The sequence below is a fragment of the Acanthopagrus latus genome, chromosome 17 (genome assembly GCF_904848185.1).
Source record: "Acanthopagrus latus isolate v.2019 chromosome 17, fAcaLat1.1, whole genome shotgun sequence".
Lineage (NCBI taxonomy): Eukaryota > Metazoa > Chordata > Actinopteri > Spariformes > Sparidae > Acanthopagrus > Acanthopagrus latus.
Genome location: NC_051055.1, coordinates 23,744,470 through 23,770,571, shown reverse-complemented (window position 1 = coordinate 23,770,571; position 26,102 = coordinate 23,744,470). Strand labels below are relative to the sequence as shown.

The following is a 26,102-nucleotide window of genomic DNA, read 5'->3' as shown; positions in this document are numbered from 1 at the left end:
TAAATGGTTCTGCCAATGTATTTGATTTATTCCCACTTGTTTGTTTTAGAAACGTCTTAAGGTCTTGCACTGAATCATTATAATGATGTCAGAATTGGACATTGTATGAAACAAATGAAATATTCTCAGCTACCTACACATTTTTGTATTTGGATCCATTATTACTATAATTATAACGTCATGAAAATTACTTTCTATTTTTGTCCATTAGAAATAATCTTTTTGCACGTGCTGATTATTGAGTTATATTTAAAATGCCACTCACTCATTTTCAGTCATCATCTGATGGAGACACTTCTAAATTTATCTTAATTTTGAGGACTTTTGAGGACTTCTGAGGCAACATTTAGCTGCTCTTGCAGCAGATGAGGGGAGTAATTATAAGTGTGCCAGAAAAGATCCAGGTGCATTACACAAACAATCTCCTGCCACCATCTCTGGTGGCAAAAACACAACATTGCAGTCTCTCTTGTGACCGAGCGTTGAGCTGTGCCTGCTGAGGCGAACCTCCCCCCTGCATCCCTGAGAGGGTGATGCAGCGAGGTGACACCGTTAGGGAGGAGAGCTCTGGATGGGTGTGTGTGTGTATGTGTGTGTTTGTTTATCGACATTGAATATAGTGTGTGTGTGTGTGTTTGGTGCAGCAAGTGTGTATTTTTTGCTCTTTCTTTTTTGTGTGAGTTCTGGTGACTTCGCATCCAGTTCAAGTACTCTTTCCGGTGTGTGTTGGTGTCCCACTGTGTGTGTGCATCCAAATTGTGTGTGTTTGAGTGTGTGTGTGTTTACAGTGTAATGTTCTGTGCTTTACTTCCAACCCCTACCTCCCCCTCCCCTCCCTGTGCCCCGCCCTACCTCAGCCCCATGGAGATGCATCGGGGTCAGGGAATATGGGGAGAGGAACACAGGGAGGCCGCACTCCACAACTTGAAAGGAATTCTAATGAACCAGCACAGTCGCACTGACTATTCCCACGACAACAGGCCCCAAACAAATAGCTGCATTTGAAGTCCCCTCGTTTTATGACTTTGAAAATACTGCATGTGTGTGTGCGTGCGTGTGAGGTTGTTTTTGTTTTTTGGGTACAGTATGTGTCTGTTGCGTGTGTGCGTGTCTGCACAAGTGTCTACCTCTACATTTTTTTCTCTAAGAAATTGGCCTGGGAACTGATTTACTTTAATGTCTACACAAGAGGATGTAATTATTGTCTGCTATGACCAGAGATAGACTTTTTTTATTTGTAATTACCAGACTCATATTCGTGTGTTTCCTCCCACAGTAAACACTGTGTGGTGCTGTGAGGCGATTCAAAGTCTACTACACATGTATAAGAGGATAATTAGAGGATAATTTCTATTTTATATTTAACACCAAGAATCTTATTTTATCCAAGAGGCAGGTAATCATTGAAACATTTATCTTTTTTTTTCTCTTGATGCACACTTGCAGATGACATATTCTCATTTGTGTGCTTTTTCAACAGATCATAGATCATGTTATGGCTGGATTTACAAATAAGAAGAAGGGTGCAAAAAAACCCACTAATAACTTTGATTTTATGGAGCGAAAGCAGGTTTCAATCCTGTGTTTTGAATTTCAGTGGTGTGGTGAACATTTTGCTAACACTAGATCTCAGATTAGGACTTTAAATCATATTGCTTTCAGCTATAAACCCATCCCTTGTGAAGGAGAATTTAAATAATTCTCAATCATTTAGTCGCGGTAGGGGATTTTCCTTCATGTGTTTTGTTAGCTGAGCATTACCTTAGAAAAATAACTTTCATGTCATTCTTACTTCAGTCTTAGGAAACACTGTTTTGTCACCTGACAAGTGCTTCAATACAGATACGATCCTTTCACACATTGGTCACCTGTTATCGTGCCGTATGCACACCACTGAAATACATTACCTTAATTCACAGCAGGACCTCTTTAAAAGAAAATGTAGTGAAAATGAAGAAACTGATGAGTGGTGTGGTTGCCAGTAAGGTGTTTTCATACATACTAATATCAGGTCCCCTCAGTGCCCCTCCCACCTCCACCCCTTTTCCAACCCCCTCTGTGCATGTGTGTGTTTTTCTTTGACAACCTCAGGATGCATGTACAACGGCTCCTATGAACCGAGATGTCTTTTATTTCTCAGTCCAGTGCCTTTGCATCAACTGAGCGTGGCGTGGAGCGCGTGGCTGCCCGGTTTGGTTGGCTGCCTGCTTCGGCTGGCGGGGCCGGCTTGTCTGTCTGCGCCGCGTGTTGTTCCGCCTGCTCTGCGCAGACGGCGCGGGTGAGAATGTCACTCCACAAAAGCAGCATGAGTTGAGCTGTGTAAACAGTAAATAATAAACAAGTGCTCTAATACATTATTGAGAGAATCACTTTAGGCAACTGGGACAGCATGAAACGCATAACCCCCTCTGAAACCCCCCTCCCTCCCTCACTCTCTTCTTTTCAAACTTGCGCTCTTTATGTTTTGATTTGGTGATACTGCAGATAGGCTACAGCACTGTAGTGCTGTATGTCTTGTCATTGAATATTAAAGTTTTTTTTTAAATTTTGTATTAAAATAACTTAGATATGCTTTGATACTTTTTGACATGTGCTCTCTGTATTTTGAGGTGAGGATTCTGGAAATATCGCAACCCTGATAAACTACAGCGTATGACTTTCAAAGCTTCAGTTAAAGTTATTTTCATTAATGATTAGCCCGCTTATTATTTTCTTTAATTATTCACATAATTTTTAATTCAGTTTCAGAAAATTGTATAATAATGTCCATGACAAATTCCTGGAGCCCAAGGTGACTACTTGTTCGACCAACAGTCAAATACTTAATATTCAATATAAAACTGAGTAATGAAGCAAGTTTTCTAATTTAAGAGACCTAGCACATTCTTGGCACTTTTGCTTGATAAATGACGATTTCAGTCATTTAACTGAATCAACTCATCGACATCGTAGGGCTGCAACAAAAAATTACTTTCATGGTTGATTTAATTTGTCAATTACTTTCTCGATTAATCGATTAGTTGTTTGGTCTGCAAAATGTTATTAGATGGTACAGAAATGTTGATCACTGTGCTCCGAAGCCCAAGATATCTCGTTTTGTCCACAACCCAAAGATATTCAGTTTGTTACAGAGGAGGAAAAAACTATTTTAAAATATTCAGAGATAAGAAATCGGAAATCAGAGAACTTTTGCTTTAATTTCTTAAAATTACCCAAACCGATGAAATGATTATCAGAATTGTTGGCGATTAATAGTTGATAACAAATTAATTATTTGATTAATTGTTGCAGCTCTACAATATTCAGTTTGTGGTGTTATAAAACAGAGATAAGAAAGTCCTCCAGTGTCAGAAGGCGAAATCTGCACATTCTTGACAGTTTTCCTTAAATGACTTTAAGCATTTATGGATTATAAAAAGTGTTTGTCTAATCTTAATTTTTAATCAATTAAATAATAATTTCATCAGTTGCAGCTTTGTCACACAAAAAATTAAAAACCCATGTATAACTTCGTGATTTTCAACTTGCTAATTCCTTCGTCCTCACTAACAGCTCTAAAATGCATTAATGGTACCCCATCTCAATCGTGATCTAACAGCAAACCCGTTTAAAAATGCATGTGTAATTTTTTCCCCCTGAACCAGTAGCATGTTTGCTTATATTGTGCGAACACAAAACAGCATCCGAATCTACCTGCTTTAGAGCGTGTAGTAAATGGAATATCTTCCTCCAGTGGCTTATTGAGCAGAATAATTACATTGCACATATTGAATTCCACTAATGCTCCAAAGGTAGGTCTTATTTAATACCACAACTCCCCGAGGGTGCAGAGCATGATTTGGAGCACACATCTCTTCACTGTACCTAATGCTCCAGATAGATTTATACATAAAAAAAATATGTCCACAGCCGCTTCAATAGTAAACTTGGCAGAATTGGTCTGAAAGGTATCTGGGAATTAAGACATTATTTCTGTGAACAACTTTGGGATGGTTTAAACCGCAGTGATTATTTTGCCCTCAGCTTGCCACATATTTATACGGTGACACTTCTGCTGTTCATTTCCCACACATAAACCATTCATGCTTTTGAGGAAAATGATTAAGATGTGTATAAATCTGTAAGAATTGAGCTAATGATGTGCATTTATGTAAGCAGACGCCACAGTTAATGATTATGTGTAACGCAAGTCTTAGGGTTATGGCTTCTATAAAACCTTGAATGAAATTAGAAGAGATTAGGGGTGGGGATGTCTAATTTTCATGAAGGAACAATCACCATGTTTTGCTCTAGGGCTTGTAAATCCTGTGTGTGTTGGCAGGGTAATACTCACAACAGCCTGAAGATGGCAGCCAAAACCTAGTTAGCTGCCATGTGAATTTACAGTCCCGTTTTCCTAATATTACTTCATAGGTCAAATGTATCTTCTGTGTAGAATCATGTTTTACCTGCATGTGTTCTTTTCACTTAAAATACAGTAGTCAGAGCGGCAATAAGACAAATCTAAGCTTTGTTACCTTTAAGTGAGATGCATTTTCAGTGTTCTGCAATAAAAGCGAGGTTAAGCATGATGGATGACAATCACAAAACACAGTAAAGTAGTTGTTACAGTGAAACCAGGAGAGAGAAAATTTGTATGATTGGGCAGAAAATAAATTGAGGATGTCTGCTGTTATATCAACACTTTTATCGGGACAGAAAATGTAAAATTCGTGCGAGGGGAGCGACTAAAAACATGGAAATCACTCCAAGGTCTGTGTGCATTAAACGAAATGGCAAAATAGTTATGCTAATGTCTAATTAAATAAAGTGTGAATTTGTTTTCAATTAAAGAGAAAAAAACGAATGGCAGTGATGCAGGTAATTTGCTCCCAGATGGATTTTACCCACTGTCGCAGTGTCACTTTTTCTAAGTTGAGTGTTGGCAAAGAATACATCAGTAAACCTTTTTTTTTTTTTTTTTTTTCCTGGCCACAGCCTGTATGATGAACCTTCCAGGCGACAGTTCTCTACATCAGCATCCTGCTTTCAGCGGCTGCTCATCCCTCCATTCTCAGCTGAGACAATGGAGGGGAGGAGAGGAAAACAATGGGAGGTTTGGGTGGACGAGTGAGGAGAGGGGAGGGACAGGGGGTTTGGGGAGAAAAAAAAGGGTCTGTATAGGACACGCACACAGTGTGAGGACAGAGTGCGTGCACACTAACACACACACATACAGACAGGCCAAGACACAGACAGAAGGGTGGTGGCTAGGATGGAAAGGTCATATAGGTCAGTGATCAGGCTCTTTTTATCCGTGTGTGTGTGTGTGTGTGTGTGTGTGTGTGTGTGTGTGTGTGTATGTCTTTTAGTGTGAGCTTGCAGATTGTATGGATCCTTAAACACAGACACACAAACTCCACACCGTGGGCAGTCTGGGTCATGCCTGTCCCTTCACAGTCCACTGCGCCATTATTGACGGCTTGAACTGATACCCCAACAATGAGGGTGTGCACGGCCATGTGTTGCGTGTGCATGTGTTCATGTATGTGTGTCCACATGTATGTTCACATGCTTTTGTGTGACGGTGAGAGGGTGAGGGGATTGGTTGGTACTCTTCAAGATGTCACTGAGATCTAGACTCCCCTCTTTATTTATTTATTTGTCTCTTTTCGCATACAACTCTGTTGACACACCAACTGCTGGTATTTTGCACACACGCACACGCAGGCACAATAGGAGCCGGGTGGGGAGCCGAGGAATGGGGCCCCTACGGGCGGGGCCTCCTCCTGGCCCAAATCAATATATGAGAAGCCATGCAAGTATAACAGAATCATTACTCTCACAGGGCTTAGGAGGGTACAATAGACGGTATGGTTGTGTGTGCGTGTGTGAGAGAGTGTGTGTCTGTGTGTGTGCTCTGACACCTGTTGTCTCCATGCTGCTGGTGTCATTTTGTGAGAGCAGACTTTCTTTGACTTTCTTTGATATAATTAGTGTTAAGAGGAGACTGTCAGTGTGCATATTCATCGCTGGTTCTGCAGCATCCTCAGCAGCGTTTTCTCACACAGAGCTGAGTACAACACTTCTAAGTACCCAGTGTCAAACCTGTGCAGTTCTGTAGGTTCAGTGCGAGGAACGACAAGCAATCGCTGCCTGAACCTGTGTCTAACAAGACTTTGTATTTTTCTCACTAATCATGATTACTGCCACAATCTTCCCCTCCAGCCCACCTCTTTCTACCCCCTCACACATCAATGACAACCTCCTTTCATCTGCCGCCGTGCAGCCCCACATCCACGATGTATTTACAAGGCCTGAAATGAACAGAGCAATTATTATCAGTCATGTTAATTCTGCAGATAATGATCAAAAGCCGAGTCCTGCTCTTCTTTCTTTCTCCTCTCTCCCTCTCTGCCTGCTCTGGGGAGCTAACAGCGGTGACAAACCTCCCCTTTTATTATTTCATGGCCTGTTTAAAGATTTAGTGAGGCCCACAAACCACTACTTTTAATGACCAATTAACAGGAGCAAAGCTCTCTTCGGAGCACCGCGGCCTCGTTCAGGATTTGCTAGAGTAAACAGTGGTGCGGCGCTGGTTGCGGTGGTGGTGGTAGAGGGGGCGTATGTCTCGTTACCGACTCACCGTTCTAACTTGCACACATATAAACAGCCACACATGTACACAAACCACACACGCACACACACAAACCCTCTGCTCCACTGCTTATTAAAACCTGGAGGAGCAGCAGTGCTTACCAAAACCTTGAGAGAGAGAGAGTCAGTCAGCAAGAGTCAGAGTGAAGAGTCCCGCTCCCACTGGGTATGTGTTTTTTTTTCTTCCTTTTTTTTCTCTTTTTTTTTTTTAAGGGATGAAATCTAAAATGATAAAGCTTGCTGCAAAGTCAGCCTGGCTAAATCTCATACGAAAGCCAGCGAAATGGTGTTGAAGAGAGAGTAAATGAGTAGAGCCTGCATCATTAGCATTGCTCAATAATGTAGCTGGGGGGTAGGACAGCACCACTCAAGGCCACAGGCTTTCTGAGCGGCTAATTTGGACCCGTCTTGTTTATGGGTATAGCAAGCCAGCCCCTCAAGATGACTGTCAAGCTGAGGCTTCGCTCCCCAAACTAAACAAACACAAATGAATACACACTCCTTGATGAAATCCACAACATGCATGAGTGATCAAGCATATACCAAAACACATCCATAGATGGTTCAGCACCGTAACTTCTCAGCAGTTGAGGTTTGAGGTATGAATGCTTCTTCTTGATCTGTGATGACACTACAGCTGATTTTGCAAAGGAACCTACATGTTTTCTGTTCCGATCTGATTTGGTACCTGAATTTGGATATCTGTTATCTGGATACTGATACCCATACCAGAACTCTTTTTTTTCTTGAACGTTAGTGTCTTTATTATCAGCTTTGTTGATGTTGTTGTTGGTAATATGTGTCAGGCTGTATTAAACTAAACAGCACATCTTCTTAAAAAAACTGAATAATATATATAATATACAAGGCATTAGATTTAAACATATTCAAATGCAATTTATGTGAAATTTAAGTAAATTTCACATACAAACAGGTGTAGGACAGCAAATTGCTATGGCTACTCCATTAATTAATTAACTTGAACAAATCAAGTCGGTTGTCAGTTTGGGCTCTAGGACATTGTGATGCACATTTTTCTTACATTTTATGACCAAACATTTCATTGCTAAATAGAGATAATATCAAGCAAATTAATAAATGCTGAAACAAATTGTTAGTTGTGAAGCATTACCATTATGATATTGAGCCCAAGTCACTTTTTAAATAAATCTTTTTTTTTTGTTTTTTTTTCTTTAAAACAAACACTAATTCACAGACACAGTATTAATCAGAAGCACCTTCATATTGCGTTTGGCTGCTCTTCTGTTTGCTTTGTTCAAACTAAGTGATGGACCTAATAACGCTTTGCATCATAGTTCCTATATCACCTTACCTTTTCCCAATTACAAACCAATGTTGTATTGTGTGTTTATGCAAACCTGTATTTACATTCACTACACAGTCTCTCTATCTGCACATTGTAGTGTACAGAACACACATGGAGACAGGGTATTGTCTAGCACAAGAGGTGTAGGGGAGGATCAGACAACCTGGTTAATAAGACAGTGTGTTGATTGTATTTGTTTTCCATTTGTCTTTCATCGTTTGCATTGAAGACGCTCAGCGGTAATTAAGCCACTAAGTGAAACTGAAAAAGGCGAGTCATGGGGCGAGCGCCACAGCAGCATTATGAGATGAGAACAACAGACACAGAATGACAAGAGCTTGCTAGAACAATGCAGGGAAATGGAAATCCCCCCCATCAGGAATATCCTATTGTAACAGAAAGACAAAACTGGAATAGACAAAAGAAAAGGAAGAAAATAATACCACAATGTCGGATTGATGCCAAAGTATTTAGCATAACATAATGAAAGCACAACGTTTGTCGGTGCATATGTACATGGATATTATATAAAAGCCAGACAGGTTTAAACCTGCGTGGGTGGTTTGTAGGTGAAAGAGGTAAGGATGAGATGAATGCACAGAAAAATCGTTATCTACGTAGTTACGTTCATAATTTTGCAGAACAGACTGGATGACTTTGAGGTAGCGTTTGTATCATTAAACAACACAAGACACGCTGTTGTTGGTCTGTGTGTGTCCAAAGCAGCAACCTCTGCCAAAATCTTATCCATCAACTTCTTTAGTCTGGATTAAAACTAAGATCAGCTCCACACAAAAGAAGCTTTGAAACAGAAGGCATGTGTATCTAATATAAACACAAAACATATTGTAGACCCAATTAAGTGTGCAACTAATGTTTGTGAAAAATGCCTATTATTCATTCAGAAAACCTAAGGTAGCTAGTTTTGTGTGCATGAGTCTAAACAATGAGTTTCAATGAGTCTGAATTTTCAAATATTTATAAAAAAAGATTAAGCGATCCTAACATATTAAGAGGTTAATCATCACAAATTTGTGGTTTTTGCTTAATAAATGACTTCTAAGTGACAATAATTAGCCTAGCAGCTACAATCTCATAAAATGCATTATACATAAAATAATGAGCATCGTTTCCATCTCCAACCCAGTATCTCTCTCTCTCTCTCTCTCTGCCTCAACTCACCTCTCTCTGGAGGTCCAAGAGAAGGACGAAGACCTACTTTCGGCCTCTCTTGAATTCCCTCTTTGGTCTACCTTCCTTCCCCTTTTCTCCCTCTTACCCAATGAACCCCAGCAACAAATCAATGGCCAGGGATAAACACAAATCCCCCGTAGAGGTGACTTATAGAAAACAATTTGAACCTGCGCACCTCGCTTAGGCAGCCCTGCCCAGCCTTTTTACTGTATGGTTCTAACCTCAAACCTCCTCTGTCTGGCAGTCAATTGAAATTAGATTCCCAGGTAGATGGAGGGGGGAGTTGGAGGGATTGGGGTGGAGTGTCAGGAGCACCGATATACGCTGGAGGAATACATGGTTGTGTAAACAAAGCCGACGAATGTTAACATTAACAAACTCTGCAGCCTTTGAAAGGAAACTGAGCTGTGAAAAGGAGATCACTGCTCTTTAGATGATACTGACAGGCAATATTTTATTATGAAAGAAAGAAGATTTTGATACTGTGATGCAAAATACGGATTCACCACAAGATTTTGTGATAAATTACTGGATAATTAATGAACATGAATGTAGCGGAGGTGTGTTCTTGTGTGTTGAGGGAGTAAAATGTCATTATTGATCTCATTCTCATCCCCTATTTGAAATGAGCCAAGGCGCTGTGCAATATGTAAAAAACCATCACACAGTGTTATTTTACCTCAAACACACAGCGACCTTATGGAACCTAATGACCTACAAAATCAAATATGACAAGCAGGATCTAATGAGAGCAAGTCTGAAGAAGACACAGAGATGAGGCCTCAACTTCCTCAGGGGGGGACCTGGGCCCAGGGCTCGCACTAGGGAACTTGGGGACGCGGCAGGGGAGTTAGAGGAGCTCGGGTGAAGAGGAGGAGGCTGGTAAGACCAGGGCCTTGTGCTGAGTGGGTCCTCAGAGGGCTCCATCCCCTATTTGCAGATCTAGTGAGGTGGGGGTGCTTTTGCATTACCTCCGTCTTTATTCCACTCAGGCCCCCCCTCCACTCTCTCTCTCCCGGTCTCCGTCTCAGTCTCTCTCCCTCTCTGGTCATGCTAATTGCTCCCAAGGTCAGAGCGTCGGCTGTGCTCCCCTGAACACCCCCCCACCCTAGCCCCGACTTTGAATGGCATGTTTTGATCAGACCTAATTTGATTGGTCGACGCTGTCTGGGGTGGATAGGGACAGCGCTTTACAGCCCACTGCTTTTGATGTGTGTGGATGTGTGCATGTGTGTGCGTGTCAGGGTGATGCATGTCAGGTTATGAAGTGTCTGTGGATGAGTGCATGAGAGTGTTACACGTCAGCTGGGAAGTGTTTTTTGAGGGGTGTCAGAGTGTGTAAAGGGGAGTGTGTGTAAAGGGTGGTTTATGTCACGGGCAAGGGTGATTTTGTGTACTTGAGTGTCAAGGAGACTTTAATGTGTTTTGATTCAGCATATGGCAAGTGTGTTGGGAGATATGGTCAGACATGGATAGAAATGCTGCTGGTGAAATAGAAATCCTCACATTGCCAGTTTTGCTAAACTTAATACGTGCAGTGTGTGCTATGAAAATGGCACCATAATATTATTTTAATTGTCAGAAAAGTATTTGGTAATTTGATATAGCTTGCGTGGTGGGTGAAGGGCTCACTCTTCATCCTATCAAAATCATCATTTTCATTAGTAAATGATTAAGTTAACTTGACACATCTAATTCATCTATTGTTCATGTTTTTTTCTGTCCAAGTCATTTTGGTTAGAAAGTATGAGGATTATTTTCAGTTTGAATAAATAACTTGGACTGGTTGTTATCTGGTCATCCTCCCATCCTCTCTGTTCATTTTCTATAGTATTCTTTAGATGTTACAAAAGATTGTCTAACTAGTTTATGTTTCTCTAGTCAATATTTGATGGTGTAATTTCTGGTGCAGTGTCCAAGAGTTGGAAAATGCTCCATCTATTGACAAATGGGTGATTATTTCAGCAATGAAATACTGAATACTAAAGATGCATTCAAGTAAAACAAATGGAAGGATTTTGGCTTTAATTTACTTCAACCCAAGTCTTACCATCAGCATCTGTATAAGTATCTCCCTCTCTGGAGTTCAGAAACAGCAACGTCCCCTGTGTGGGTCTCCCTATCTCAGCTACAGTCAGATCCCCAGTGAGCGCTAGTGTGCTTGGTACAGTAGGAAGTCCTAGGCAGGCAAACAGGCCATGTGTGTCTGCTGTCTGACAGCAGCGCTGATCCGGCCCCTATGAGTGAGATTGATAGGGCCTGTGATCAGGGACGCCGCGCTCCCTCCATCGCCGGCGAGATGGATCACATCACACTGCCGTCTCCTCCGCTTCCAGGATAAATGAACTGAGGGGGAATCTATCACTCCCCAAGAAGGAGAGGGAGAGAGAGATAGAGGGAGGGACAGAATACCTTACAGAGATACTGATGAGGATACAGAAGTACGAAGGGGAAGGAAAAAGGTAAAAAAGTAAGAGAGGTAAGTGGAAAAAAAGAGTGACAAAGAAGAAGTGAGTCAGACATAGGAAGAAAGCGGCCAGTGGGAGAAAAAGAGAAAAGGAGGTATGATGGAGACAGCTGTGGAGGCCTGCTGCTAGGTCAGCCCCCTCCCTTGCCCCAGTCCCCCTCACAGGTTAGGTGTTAGGGTGTGGGCTTTTTTGTGTTCGGCTGTCAGCCAGCTATTTGTCACAGTGAGCGATCTGATGCTCCGCTGAATCAATCACACAGAAGCGCTGTGGGTTGTGTGTACTGTATACATGTGTTTGTGTGTGTCTCAACACGAAACTGTGTTTGTGCGTATACATACATGAATATATGTGCATGGAGGTGCAAAGCCAAGAAAAGAAGCAAGTTCCCCTCAGCGGGAGGCCATGCTGAACACACACTTTATCTTCTTCACACCGGGTAAAGGGCCGTGTTTTGGACGGGACAGGTTTCATCTCTCCAAACTCTTTTTAAAACACACTTTCCAGTGGTCACGATCATTTCTTGGCCCCTAGACTGCTGCTCCGCCTGCTAATTTGGCCTGGCATAAATTAGACTTTGTCATGGCTGATTGGGAATAGGCACCTTATTGCATTAGGCCATGGCTTATTAAGCAAATGCTCTTAAGACAAGCCTTGCTTAACTGGGTGACAGCTTCTCAATTAGGTCGTCTGTGAAATATGCCCAAGATAATTGCCTCCAAACACGAGCTCATGAATTGGATTAGAACTTCTTCCCTTTGACTTGTATGTTCACAGGTGTCACGGACCTCAAAGTGACTGTGTGTGTGTGTGCACCTATGATTGCTGAGGCAATGATTTAGACCCTCTCTTGGATGTTATTGTGCTTGCATCTGCATAAGGCACTGCTTTTCTGAGTGTCTGTGTATGTCTGTGTGTGTGTACATCTAACTGACACTTTGCGCTTTCGCTGGATGTAGTGCTCATGAGATCCCCCCTCTCTCCATTCCTAGAGAAATGACAGCTTCAAAACCTTTCCACAATCATTATAATTGACTGATTGGCGAGTCCTTAACTTCCTCTGCCTCCTTCAATAATCCCAACATGGCTCTCAAGTGGCTCTAGGCTGTCTTTATGAGTGCCTGCTTGCGTACTTTATGATTGCCTGATGTGAAAATGGCAACGGTGGTACGAGGGGGTAATTTGTCGGAACCCAACAAAGAAATGTTGTAACAATTAATCACGGGGTGAACACCGAACAACGTGGTAATTATGTTCATTAAGTGGCGAGCACGAGGGCAATTATCTGGCATCAGCTTGGGTTGTCACAGGCATGTCAGGTCGAGATTTTGTAATAACTCAACAGTTTTAAAGGGTTATCCCCTCTCATCTAATATCTTCTGATGGGGAAGGATTAGTATTGTAGTAGCATAATGGCCACAATAGGGTCACATGGTCGATAGTGCTGCCTTGTGTCCTTGAGTTTCAACAAAAATCCAGTACGCTGGATTATGGGAACACACTGAAAACACACTGAAAATGCAAATGAATGTCATTTGCTTCTCCAACATCTCCATGAGAGACACACAGAACACGTTATTATAGAAATCTAACAAAAGGTGGCCTTCCAAGGTAACCTGGTTATACCTCACACTATATTTTGGCCATTTTATTAAATTCATGATCTTTGGATAAACAATTAGGCAGACTCATTGTGAGGAAGTAAATATGCTATTTTGTGGATGCTTTTATACACGGCACTTACTGTGAATGAATTCAGCACATCTAAACATAGGAGGACAGCGTCTTAACTTCCCCTGTGTTTGAGGTATAATACATAATATTTCTGCATTTATATGACTCAAAAGGACTTAACATTTATTTTATATTTTGTCGAGTTGTGTACTTGGCCTCAGTGTTGCCGACCATGTTCAAATTCAGAAACCCTCAAGGTAACACAGTCAGAGACTGAGGAAGGCAGTCAGAGAGAGAGAGGGAGCCTAAAAGTAATGTGACTAAAAGTTTAAATCACTGCCTTGTTAGTGAACACTTCTGCTTTAGTCACGTCACGTTTTTTTTCTTGCATTTTCTCTGTTTTTTTTTAACAGAAATGTGAAAAAAATGTTTAAAAACAAGTCTGTGGAAATGTATTTTTCTGAAGGTATGAGAAATGATGATCCCACAAATGGGATTAACAGAACACTGTATCGGATGGTCTCTTCTCTCAGGCGTTCCTTACGTTGGATGAAAGTAGTTGTGTGAAGAATTTAAAAAAAAAAAAAAAAAAAAGATCTTGAGATAGAAGTCCCCCCCCCTGCCCTCACCACCACATTACAGATGTCTGGAAGATAAGGGTGGAAAGGCCTCAGATGCTGTTCGATGATCTGACAAGTGCTTCACTTGAACTATACTGACACCTTTGGTATCATACTATACGCATTATTTATTCAAAAGCAACTGTATGGCCCTGAGGTAAGTCTTCTTGTAGACAGAGAACCATATGACTCATTTTTATTCTCTTCCCAACACACAGAAGATGAGTTACCACCACACCTGTCTACACCTGCATGAAACTCCTACCAACGCTTGTCTGATGCATATCTACTTCCTGTCTGACTTACAGTGAAAGAGACTTGCAAGCCTCAGTGAATTCTTAAACAAAAGGCTGAAACTTAAATCCTTACTCACAAATCCCAGCCTTGTAGATACAAAACCTGGAAATACCATCGGGCTAATTAAGCTGATTGGCTCTGTCTGTCCTGAAAGAGGGCCGGCCTGCCAATCAAATGCGGATGTTTCTGCTGTAACAAACTCTGGCAACGGCTTTTCTTTCCCCACTTGAAGCCAGTGGAAGAATCAACCTGACAGTGGAGCGTGTGATTGGACAGAACTGTGCAGGCTGTAGTTGTCAATCAATCAGCAAAGAGTTGAGTATTTCTTACCCTTTTTTTCACAAGGCTGCACACCTCTGAAGCTGCCAGGCGTGAAAATAATAGATACTTAGGATAAAGACTCCCAGTATAATTATACAAACCTGCAGAAGACACCCTATCCTCCACTTTGTGAACACACAGTGCACTCAGTTCTCTCCTGACATACTCTCTCTCCTCTATCTCCGGTTGAAAAAACATCTCCAGGTATCTATGCTCTCGAGGAGGGCAAGGCAAGAGAAAGACAAATAGCGTGGGCTTTTTATCACCAAAGCCCTCCTGGAAACAGACAATAGCCACACAGGTCTTATTTTAGTCACTGCCTTTTGTGGCTGCCAGCCTTCTCAAGCTCCCTCTCTCCTTTTTCCCTTTTATTTTCTTGTGTTTTTCCTTGGGCACAGTTCTCTCTCCCTCTCTTCCTCTTTCTTTCCTTCTCTTTCAATTGCAAGCCTATTTGGAGCATGTTTGTTTTCACGCTTTCTCCTCTCGTTCTCAATCTCTACCTCCCTCTCATTTTCTCTTGCATCCCCTCCTCCCTCTTTTCCCTCACAGTTTGTGTGTGTGTGTGTGTGCTGTACATCCATCGATGGATGTGAGGCGTGTATAACCTCAGGTAAGCTCAATGAAGCAGCCTGACTAGCCAGAGTGTCTGTGGGAGGCTCTGGCTCATCTCTGCCTGCATCCCTGTAGCCTTAATCTGTGACAGACCATTTCATAATCACAGCCAAGGGGGCTTCTCTCTCTCTGTCTCTCGCTCCTCCCCCTCCTCCTCCTCCTCCTCGTCCTCCTCCTCTTCTTCTTCTTCTTCTTCGTCTTCTTCCTGTGCTCCTCATCTCCTTCTCCCTCTTCCTTATTCTCTTTTTTCTCTCCCAAAGTGCAATAATTCACAGGCATGCACCCTCCCACAGGCGGATTAGCAGGCGGCGTGCTCGTCCTACATAATCGCAGTACAATGGAGCCCATACGTGCTGCCGCCACAGCCACGCCATAGGGCACAATGCATCTGCGCCGTCCCCCCTCACCAAATGACACTGGACAAAATGGACCCCATCTAGTATCCGACACCTGCATTACAGGCAGGCCAGCGAGGGCCCTGTTGTTCTTCAGTGGCCCACTGCAGAGTGAAAAGAATAGGATGCATCAATGCTAACCTGCACCAGAAAAAATAAGTGAATTTTGCCACATGCATTTGGAAGCCCTCTTTGTGTGTGTCTTATGACGTCTTATTTGTCTGTTGAAATGCGGCCAAAAGTCTCTCTTCTGAAGAGAATCTCATAATTAGTATTTTAATTTCTTTTAGTCTTCGTAGAGATTTTTCTGGTCTTCATTTAGACTATGTAGATCAGGTTGTGCATGTTTGTGTGAATGAGACAAAGACAATCCTCCTCCAGCTTCCTCCCAAAAGTTCTTCAAATGACGGGAAAGACAAATTGTGGCATGCGTTCTTTGGTCTTGATGTCACTTGTGAAAATTCTGTGAACACACTCACAGTGCGTGCTTCTAAAATATTCTATGAGCCCAGTCGATTACAGTGTGCAACATTAACATATTGTAAAAAAGGAACAAGCATCTTATGATTCATTTTCATTGTCAGAATAATAGCTGAGCCGATTAGCAGCATTGTTGCCATTGGAGAGGCAAAACATCATTACGCTCCTCAATCTGTTTGAGTAATTAAACCATTTGGGAGAATCATCTCATGTGTTTGCTGATTCAGTCAGAATAATAAAAAAAAAAAAAAACTGCTGTCGAGCGTTGCAGCTATATGTAATGTTACATTTATGTATTAGCTTTAAAGGGCTTAAGTGTGGAGCTGTGCACAACTGCTCTGGTAACGGAATGTCAAATAGGATCCATCGCTCCATTCCAATGCATTTCATATAATACTATAATGAAAGGCGAGGATTTATACCGTATTAGTATCAAGCTCCATCAGATTTAAAGCCATAAATCCATTCTATATCCTCCAAGTTTTTTCTCTAACATTTTCTGGGCGCTTAATTTAATTTTCTCTGAAAGTGCCAGGCGACCGCTGTTCTTTGGTGTCAGGTGAATGAAATAATTTGCACATACTTTGCGCCTAAACTGTGGAAATCCAGGAGGCAATTGCACGCTTTGCTCTATCACACAAACACACCAAATCTCCTTTTTTCCTGTTACGCTGTGGTTGAAAACGAACTATTAGGCTCACTTTCAAAGCATGCAGTTGAAATACCTGTGACTATCCTATTTGATTTATCCAGCTTTACCTCAACCAGATCTTCTATGTTACAGCTGTAAAACCCACGCTCCATCTTTCCATTGACTTCTTTTCTATACTCTGTAATGGCAATAGATGACATACATTAAGGTCTCCAACGGCAGGATCCAATCAGACAGCTACAGGTTTCCAGGAGGCTCGACCTGTATGTAAAACACAGACACATTCTGGCTGGTATAGCTTCCTCTCCTCGTCTTATCCCTTTTCTATTTTGCCACCTCAGCACAAGCCCACACTGCGGTAATCCCCCACAAGTCAGGACAAAATGAGTGACACAGGCGGGGTCGCAGCTGGAACGCACACGGCCGTGCATAAGATATCTCCTAGATTCTGCCCCTACCTGGGCTTATGGGCCGACCCAGAATGTATTAGAGATTTGGCAAGCCTTATGGCCTGGCATGCTGGAGTCTGACGCGGTGTGGGCCTTTTCACTCATGCAGGTTTAAACACACAGGACTTCATTAAAAGCATCACTAGAAGATGATACTCGCTATATGTAATCCACATGCATGTTCACCCCCTTCCGCTTTGCAACTCCAGAGGCTTGTTAATCCTTGCTTGTGTTGAGATGGATGCCGAAATGCACATGGAAGTGAGCACACACATGCTCTATGAACATGAGCACACTGTATGCAGACATGTAACACATTTAAGCACAAATGTATTGATTTGCATGGGTTTAGATATGAAAAATATTGTTAAAGACAGATGTGTGAGGTGTGCTCTGTTTCTTTTACCCATAAAAAAAAAATGTCCCATGAGCAACTCGAACACAATGCTGGACGTATAAGTTGGAATAAATAAAGGTAAAGGGTAGGGGGTCAGCATGGCCACGTGGATGAGGGGCTACACTCGCATATGACTTAACTAGAGTGGAAAAGAAAAAGTGAGATGTGTTCACTGTATTAAGAACATGAAGTTAAATAGAAGTATACAGTATAAAAGTAGTACATGCAGGTAATAGCAAGAGTTAATCCTGTAGGTTGTTTGGGGCTAAACATTGGTAATGTTATGCTGTTGTTGTCTCACTTTTGGTTTTGCTCTATCTCCCTCTCTTTCCCTCTCTCTGTCGCTCTCTCTCCCTCTCTCTCTCCATGTCAGTCCGCTGATTTATGGCTCTGTTTAAGCGAAGGCCACACGTCTCTCCCGACGCTGCTATTTGTTTCAACCCCGCTTCATTTTTCCACTCTTCCCCCTCTGATGGCAACCAGGAACCAACAAAAAATTAACCCTTGGCTCTTATGCACACAGCAAAGTGTGTTTTGTGGCTCTTCCCAGGTTGTACCTGCTTCAGAGAACTTGACAGGGCTTCACAGTGACTCCACTGTTGTTCTGACAAAGGGCTGAGCAGGCCCAGCCCTCTGCTGTTGTTGTTAGGCGCGCGTCGGAGATGTAGAAAAATGACATGCCACAAGGATGCCATTAATAATGCTCACAGGCAAGGTTGGAAAAATGGCCGACGTCACAAGGCCCTTTTATCAGCCTAATTTCATAAGAGGATTTCATGTCTGAGCAGGGAAAAGTGGCTATTTTTCCTCTTCTTTTATATTGTAAACAGCCATTACTTGGAGAGGTATACAGGCCTGCGCTGGCAGTAAGTGGATATGAATTTCAAACCAAACCATCCTTTTATATCAGCCCTTCTCACAAACGCTTTGACATAATCGTGACATCAGACAGGCACACTTTCTCCCCTGCACTTGGTTCCAACTGAGCCATAATTCATTGGATTTTCTTGATGAGACTTTTTTTCTCTTCCTATTGGTGACACTGAAAATTAGTTCTTATAGATTTTCCCTGCAAACTAAAGCAATTGTTTGACTAAATCAAAGAGGCAGCTGGAGCCACAATTACATATTGTGAGTGTGATTGTGTTGCCATTGATTCTAAATGTCTAAAGCACTGAGAGGGATGTGTCTGACTTGGCTTTGTGTATTATAGCTGGGTTTTCTGCAGCATTGTACTGTATTTGCACTTCTTCTTCCCTTTTCTCTGTATGTGCCTTTGTAGCAGGCTGGCATGGAGGAGGCTGTTGTTTACCCTGGTAAGCTGCCCATTGTCTCTGGTGGGAATTCCCTTTGGGAGAGAGCACCACGGGAACACGGTTCAGCACGGTGCGGGAAGCTAACCGCAGAGCTGCTAGTGCGGCATTGGCGGGGCTTCCGTGCATCCACTGGGATCTGATGCCAGGGGTAAGATGGCAATCCCCCGGGACTGGAGAAGATGGTGAGATAGAGACAACAAAAGGGAATAATAGAAGGACTTGCAACAAAAGGGGAAAACAGAAGGACAGACAGTTGAAAGTAGAAGACAAACACAGAAGAATGAATGTTTTAAGGTAAAAAAGAGATGGTGAAGTGAAGTAATGTCAGGATCGGAATGAGGTTCACTTCATTAAATGATGGTAGGTTAAAGATGCCATGTGAATAAATTGTGAACAAAGAAATAATTGAAATTGTCTCAAATATTCCACTCCCTCTACCAAAACCATCATCTCTAAAGAAAGCTTCCTGTAGTATGACCTAATCCTCCCGCACCTCTGCACACCAGTCAGTACTGACTGGAGGCCTGGCATGCCTTGGGCTGGAGTAGAAGGCATGCCCCAGCTCAGGTGTGCTGGTGGTGGACGCAGGGCACTGACAGGATAGGTTAGTCTCCTGGCTAGATGTGACTTGACAGCACTGAGGCTCGCAGGGCCCAGTAGGCAGGTTGGGTGCTAAGGGCCTTATAGTGAACCTGAAGCTCACAGGACTCAAAAGGGGAAAAACACACACAGAACAGCACTGAGTCACATCTCAAGTCGAGCAGGATGAACTGTTGTTCAATCAGCGTCACTCCTTGTTGCTCTGCTATTTCATAATGACAACAACGGACAGCTTAGTAGACTGTGTGTACTTTTTCCACACAAATTTCAATGAATATTTTCAAAATGATGTTTTCAAAAAATGATATTTATAAATTTTGCAAAAAAAAAAATATTGCAAAAAACATACACCAATGGCAATCATACTATTAGAAACCAGTTTACTATCATCATGAGAATCACTGTTATTTTTTAAAGATGCAGACTTAATGGCTTTTCTCAGTTTAGGAGCCGTCCACTACTTCAGAAGAGGTTGAAATGCCATTGGTTAAGATAATGGAAGAGAGGGATGTAAAGTTCAGTGGAAGAGAGCCTAATGCCTTCTTAAGGTGAGCCATTTCAGCACGCAACCGCATTTGTATACGTCTGCGTATTTACCCGCAAAGGGAGGGAGGTGACCTTTCCATGTGGAGATGGTGTCTGCATGGAAACGCTGCTTGCTGCATCCTAATGGCCACCCAGGGCCACCTCGCCTCCGCGGCCGTCCTGATATTTGCCTAAACGCGTGGGTGAAAGTGTTTTTTTTCTTTACCCATCCCAGAAATATTTACAGAGAAATTGTGGTCAGCAGAAATGAGGTGAGAGCAGCGACAAGGTGGGAGTGAGGGTCATGGGGTATATGTGCTATTAGACATACTGAGAGCTCTTGTTGGCCAAGGTTAATAGGGTGTTAAACAGTGGCATGGTTGATTAGAGCACATTTGTTTAGTTTTAATTTTAAATGAAAAGGAAACAAAATTGGACAAAAGCGAACGTTCTGTGACTTTGAGACTTTGAGTTCAAGCGTGTGCTTCATATCATACAATAGAAGTTTACAAACTGACAAACACACTCAACAGAGTAAGACGGACAAAGTATCATTAGCAGTGCTGCTCTGAGTGAGGGTTAAGGCAGAGGTCTCCCCGTCAACATGGCTTCCTGCCTCCTGCTGCTCTGCTGATCATTAGGAAAATGAACGATTGGTGGGCTCTGTGTGTGCGTCTGTGCATGCTTGTGTGTGTGTGTGTGTGTGCAGGTGTAGGTGTGTGTAGGTGTGTGTGTGATTTCTGTGCCACTGGGCTGTGGGCAGCCTGATTACTCTGCTCTGTCTCCTACTTACCTGCCGGCCCACTGACTTACCTTCAGCATACTAACTCCCTCCAGTTCCTCCTCCCCTCTTACCCTGTTACAGGCAGGCAGGCAGGCGCACACACACACACACACACACACACACACACACACACACACACACACACACACACACACACGCGCGCACACACACGCATACATACGGGAAAGAATCACAAATGCATTAATTTGTCTAGATTCATCTCCACAAAACTTCTGAATGTATCACATCTTGACAGACAATTCTGGGCCAGTAAATCTATTCCTCAGGGTATCTGTGTACCTTTTTAGAAAAAAAAATCCCTTTAGCTTGCAAAACCCCTTACTACCACCCGTTTTCCTCTTCTGTTTTATGTGTGTATACCCAATTGTATACTGGAAGGCAAATGGCACACATACATTTTAAAAGCACATCAACGATCGGGGCAAAACCCCCGATAGGTGGGAGAAATTACAGGATCAACGATTGATGTCAGGGGAACAAATCTGAGCAAGGGGCTGGAGATATTTCACTCCTGCTAGGGCGTTTGTGTGAGCTGTCCCCATTAACAAGCAGAGGAGATAATGTTGGTGGGTGGACACACTGTGTGTGTATGTGTGTGTCTTGCTGAGCCTACATCACACTACACGTGCTGAGCCTGACAAAACAAGCGATGGAGGTAACGCTATACATTTACTAAACATTTAGCCTCCAACTTTATTTCCCTAGAAGTATAAAAAGTAAATATATTGTTTGGGGAAAATATGAATATACAGTTTATTGTATCCATCTAATCACTTTTTACAATTTTATATATATATATATATATATATATATATATATATATATATATATATATATATATTTTTATGGAATAGTGAAAATTTATCACAAGAAAATCACAGATACTTGAATAGTTGTTTATAGCTGGGTTCAGTCTACTGGTTAACTATTATTACAAATAAATAAATTGAGGAATTAGATGAATATATATTTATACAGTATATCCTGTAATTTAAGACACGATGAATTACAAATCCACCCCCTCGTTCTCCGATTACCCTAATGTTCTTCTAAAGAGTACAAAGGATGGAGTTGTCTTCTTTTTATAAATTCCCACCGTTCTTTATTTTGCAACACAAACAAATTCACACTTTGCCGTTCACACATTAATTATGCAGTTAGAGAAAAAGCTGCAATGGTGGAAAGGAAGGAAGGTGAAAATGAGGAATTCAGTTTGTTGTGCTCCCTTGTTGAATATTCATATAAAATCAATTTCTGATGTTTTCGGGCGTTGTTTGTTCCAGGGCGGCGGAGTCACTTCCTATTTGTGAAGCTGTTAGGTACTAGGAAATGGGTGAATCTGTTTTGGTGAGAGGAGAAAGGTGTCTGTGCTCAAAGGTAGACATATGTGAGGTGTCTGTGGCAGACTGTGGAAGATATTTAAAGTGCGGCATGATCACCAGCCCCACTCCCACCCAAATTGCAATTTCATTTGATTAAATTTGTTTAATATGTCATTCAGTGCCAGCGCCACTGCGATGTTGATTTGCTCTGACAGTCAATGCTGTGCATGTCTGACGACCACTTTTGTGGCTCTTTCTAGTTACCCATCATAATTTTTCTTGCAGCTCTGCACAGTTTGTTTCACCTCTCCAAGATGTTTGAGAGCACTTAAAGATAATTATTGCCAAATGATGCTCTAATGAGGGGAACAACTGTCGTTAAGTCTTTGCGTGAGAGCTGGGCCTGCTTGCTGTGACGCCACCTTTTTAGGCTTCATTTTGTTTGCCCGTTTGACAGTGTCAGACTTTCTATAGATGTTGCCTCAATCTGACGCATGCCATAATAATTGGCTGTGCGCAGGAGATGCAAATTGCTGAGGATTTATTAAAATGCACCTTAAAGGGGTTAGAAATGTCTGTTTGCAAGTCAAATTACCATTTCGCCTCTCTTTGAGTCTTTCTTTTTTTTGTCAACCTCTCTTAAACTTCCTGCGCTCTTGGAAGAGGTCAGACGCAGCCCTTCATTTGTGGAGGAGGATTTTCGTCTCCTGTGGAAAATTGCAAGGCATTTAGAGCTATCGGAGAGGGTCAGGGACCTCTCCTTTAATTTCCCTTTATCTTCTCTACCATGCTGCACGACCCCAAGCACATCACAGTGCTGATGTCTGGCCTGTCTCTATGCATGCTGTTTATTTGTGTACCCGCTTTTCCTTCTCAATCAAACTGAATGGAATTTTTCTTTCCAGAACTTGGCCCATGCCTCTGGGATATGTTTCATTTTCATTTTTCATTCCTTCCTAAGCTGTATGAGCATAACATGTTGTTGATGAATTTAAATCACAAGGAGTATTAACTTTAGATCTTTGGAATTATTGACAATGAGATTAATGTTGTTGAGATCAACATTGCATGCTTTTGCTTGAAGAGCCTTTCTGCAGGTAAAGCTTTTGTGTTGCAGCCTGAACATCCACAAGAATTTTAATGACTGTGGTCGTTTCCATTCAACAAGCCGCTTCTGTTGCTGTTTTGTATCTCTCTGGTGTCTTGAAAAGCCCTGGTTGCTACGGGAACACACATTGTGTCACTGGTCAGCCATGAGTGACAGTTGTTTCTCATCAGTGACATAACGACACAACAATGAGCGTAGAAAGACGAGAATGTTCTACTATAAGCTTTCCAAGAGGATGTTAGCACAAACATTTCCTCAGTAATCCGTAACCGAGACTCGCAAGCAGGGGACTGGAACTAATGAAGACAACTATTCAATTATGAGCTCAATTAATGCAAGTGCCTGGAAGCACGGATCACAGATGAGTCATGCAGCTAGCCTTAGATGTTGTGGACCACAACTGGAGGCGAACAACACGCTGAATTTCTCCCTCAATCCCTTGGCTTAGCACTTATGGCTGTCTCCACTTTAAAATGGCTTTACAGGCTCATGAGAGGGACATGAGAGTGTGCCTCAAATCTATGTCTTTGTCCACTGTGTAGGGTCATGAGGACCTGAATTGACTTTGTCTAGATTCGGGCCCTCAATCTCTTCTTAAGCATCACTCTGTTATTGCTATTGTCTCCTGAGGTTCATCTCTAGCTGCACTATATTCGACCAAGCACAACAGAAAGTCCAATTTAGCCTGATTTCCCTTATTCCAGCTTTGATTCTTGCTTTGGCTCGTATCGATTTCATAAAACTTATGTTTTGTTTCTTCTGTGTCTTGTTTTTGGATAAATCCATGTTGTTTACAGTGTGCGATGACCCGCGGGGCGTCAAGATTATTCTTAACCCTCTTCCTCGCTGCGGTTTTCTGGTGTATCGATAGGTAGCCATGTTTGCTTATAATTAAGTCCCTACTACACCACAGATGGGACTCACTTCAGACCTTTTGGCCCAATTAAAACAAGCTCTCCTACCTCAGTACTACCAATGTTGTTACATATATATGAATGCATTATTTTGATAAAGAGGTGCACAGCGGTAAGGCATTTACACTGGTTGATACATGTTGCTTATGTTCTCATGATGCAAAGCAACTGTGAATTACCACATAATATCACATCTCAACATAAAGCACCTTGTTGCCCAAAGGGAAATCTTCCACACTGATTAAAGATTAAAGATGAAAAAACAGAGGCTGTGCAAAAGAAAAAAAAAATCTCTAATTATTTCCCTAGAAATAAAATAAAATGGTAAAGGCCGCTGGGGAGTTGTGTCTAATTATTTCATTTATCTGTAAAAGGCCTCGTGAGGATGTTTCCTTCCTTTATTTTAATTTTCTCCCCCTTTTTACACCTTTAGCATTCTTGTCTTTATTGCATTATATTACATCTCTTTCTCTGTTTCATCTCTGCAGCACATATTGAGCATGCATTCACTGGATTAGGAGACATTGATGGTAATTAGTAAAGGTGACTGTGAGCAATTCAAACTAGTCCAGAGTCTTGGACTCATGTGACTCATTAACTGAAGCTATGCTCTGTAGACCTTTGCTTAAACCACTGGCATGAAAAAAGAGCAGTCCCTTTGCTTGATCACACATTAAACACATTAAATAATTTGCAGACCGGTGTGTGTTACACATACACGTACGCGGTAACATGTATTTTTCTGACAGTAATGGGTTAGCTTATCCGTGTATTAGTACAACTGACCTAACTGACTGTGATGGCTCAAAACAGCTTCAGGCTCATTGTGTCCAAAACTCTGACACTTGACTATAGAGAGCTCTGTACTATTATTTTCCCACTACAGACACTAGTAGACTACGTGTTTTCTGGTGTCTGATTGATTGATTAATTAAACAATTCAATATACATTATTTCATTCATTTCTTCATGTTTTTTTAAACATAATGAACACATAGTTTGCTTAATATCTACAGTGTATGTGCCATCCCAAAAGTGAATAAATACATGGCTGAGTTTTACAATGCTGCTGTCAAGTGGTAACTGATTATTAGCCTGGTGGACAGTTTATCTCATGTGGTGCACATATTTTAGCTAGCGGTGAAACTCGTCATTGTGCTGTTAGTCCTGTTTGGTGTTTTGGTTTGTGTTGTGAGTTGTGAGATTTTAGCTTTCAACCATGATCAAGAGGCTGGTCATCAACCAAAATAATTTCCACTGTTTCTACAGTCCGAAGGGCTGTTTTTCTATGCTTCTTTGTTGCTTCAAACAAACCAGATACTTCTCTTCTTGGCCTTTGTTTGTTTGTAAAACCTAATCATATTCCCCTACAAGATATTTCTGCAAGTGTGTTATCAAGGTTTTTGGTGTTAAAGCCACCAACACTGATTGCGCCCTTAAAACACTCATGTTGCACTCTTGGCATTCTGTTGCTTTGCTCTTTCCCCCCCCTTTTTAGTGTAAAAAATCATAGCTGACATAATGACAGCACGCAGCTGCTGTGGCTACTGTTGTTAACACTTGACATGTTGCTACTTCTCATAGCTCTTGTTTGCACCAAGTGTGCCTATACAAGTATTTAGATGATGCTTAAATAGATACTTTTCAAAAGTTTGTACCTCGTTTTGACTTTTATTTTAGCTGTTCCAGTGTTTTTTGACAGATACAGATGCTACCCACTGGACCAGCACAGCCCTTAGTATGACCAAAATGGGCACTGCACTGCTCAGTGGTCTGGGTGTGTGTGTGTGTGTGTGTGTGTGTGTGTGTGTTAGGAGCACCCAAAACAAGGTTTCCCTAGTGAGGTGACAGAGGCAGCTAAGCCAGTAAACAACGATGACAGTAATCATATGTGTTCGTGGTGCTATGCTTCATCACCTGTCCAGCACCAAGGCTTGTTAAAGGACAAATGACTCTTAATAAAGCATATTCTTTACCCTCATCTCTCTCTCTC

At 41.9% G+C, this 26,102-nt stretch overlaps 1 protein-coding gene across 26 annotated transcripts in view; it reads left to right on the top strand.

The window, feature by feature from the left end:
- pou3f1 (POU class 3 homeobox 1) overlaps positions 1 to 26,102 on the top strand; it is a 221,632-nt gene that overhangs the window by 29,331 nt on the left and 166,199 nt on the right. For 2 of the 26 annotated variants that reach the window (XM_037074681.1, XM_037074678.1), the window contains one exon: positions 18,802 to 18,835. The exons of 20 other annotated variants lie outside the window; for them this stretch is intronic. The gene's annotated coding sequence lies outside the window, so the exon portion shown is untranslated. 4 more of the 26 variants (XM_037074683.1, XM_037074682.1, XM_037074677.1 and 1 more) reach the window with 4 other exon arrangements.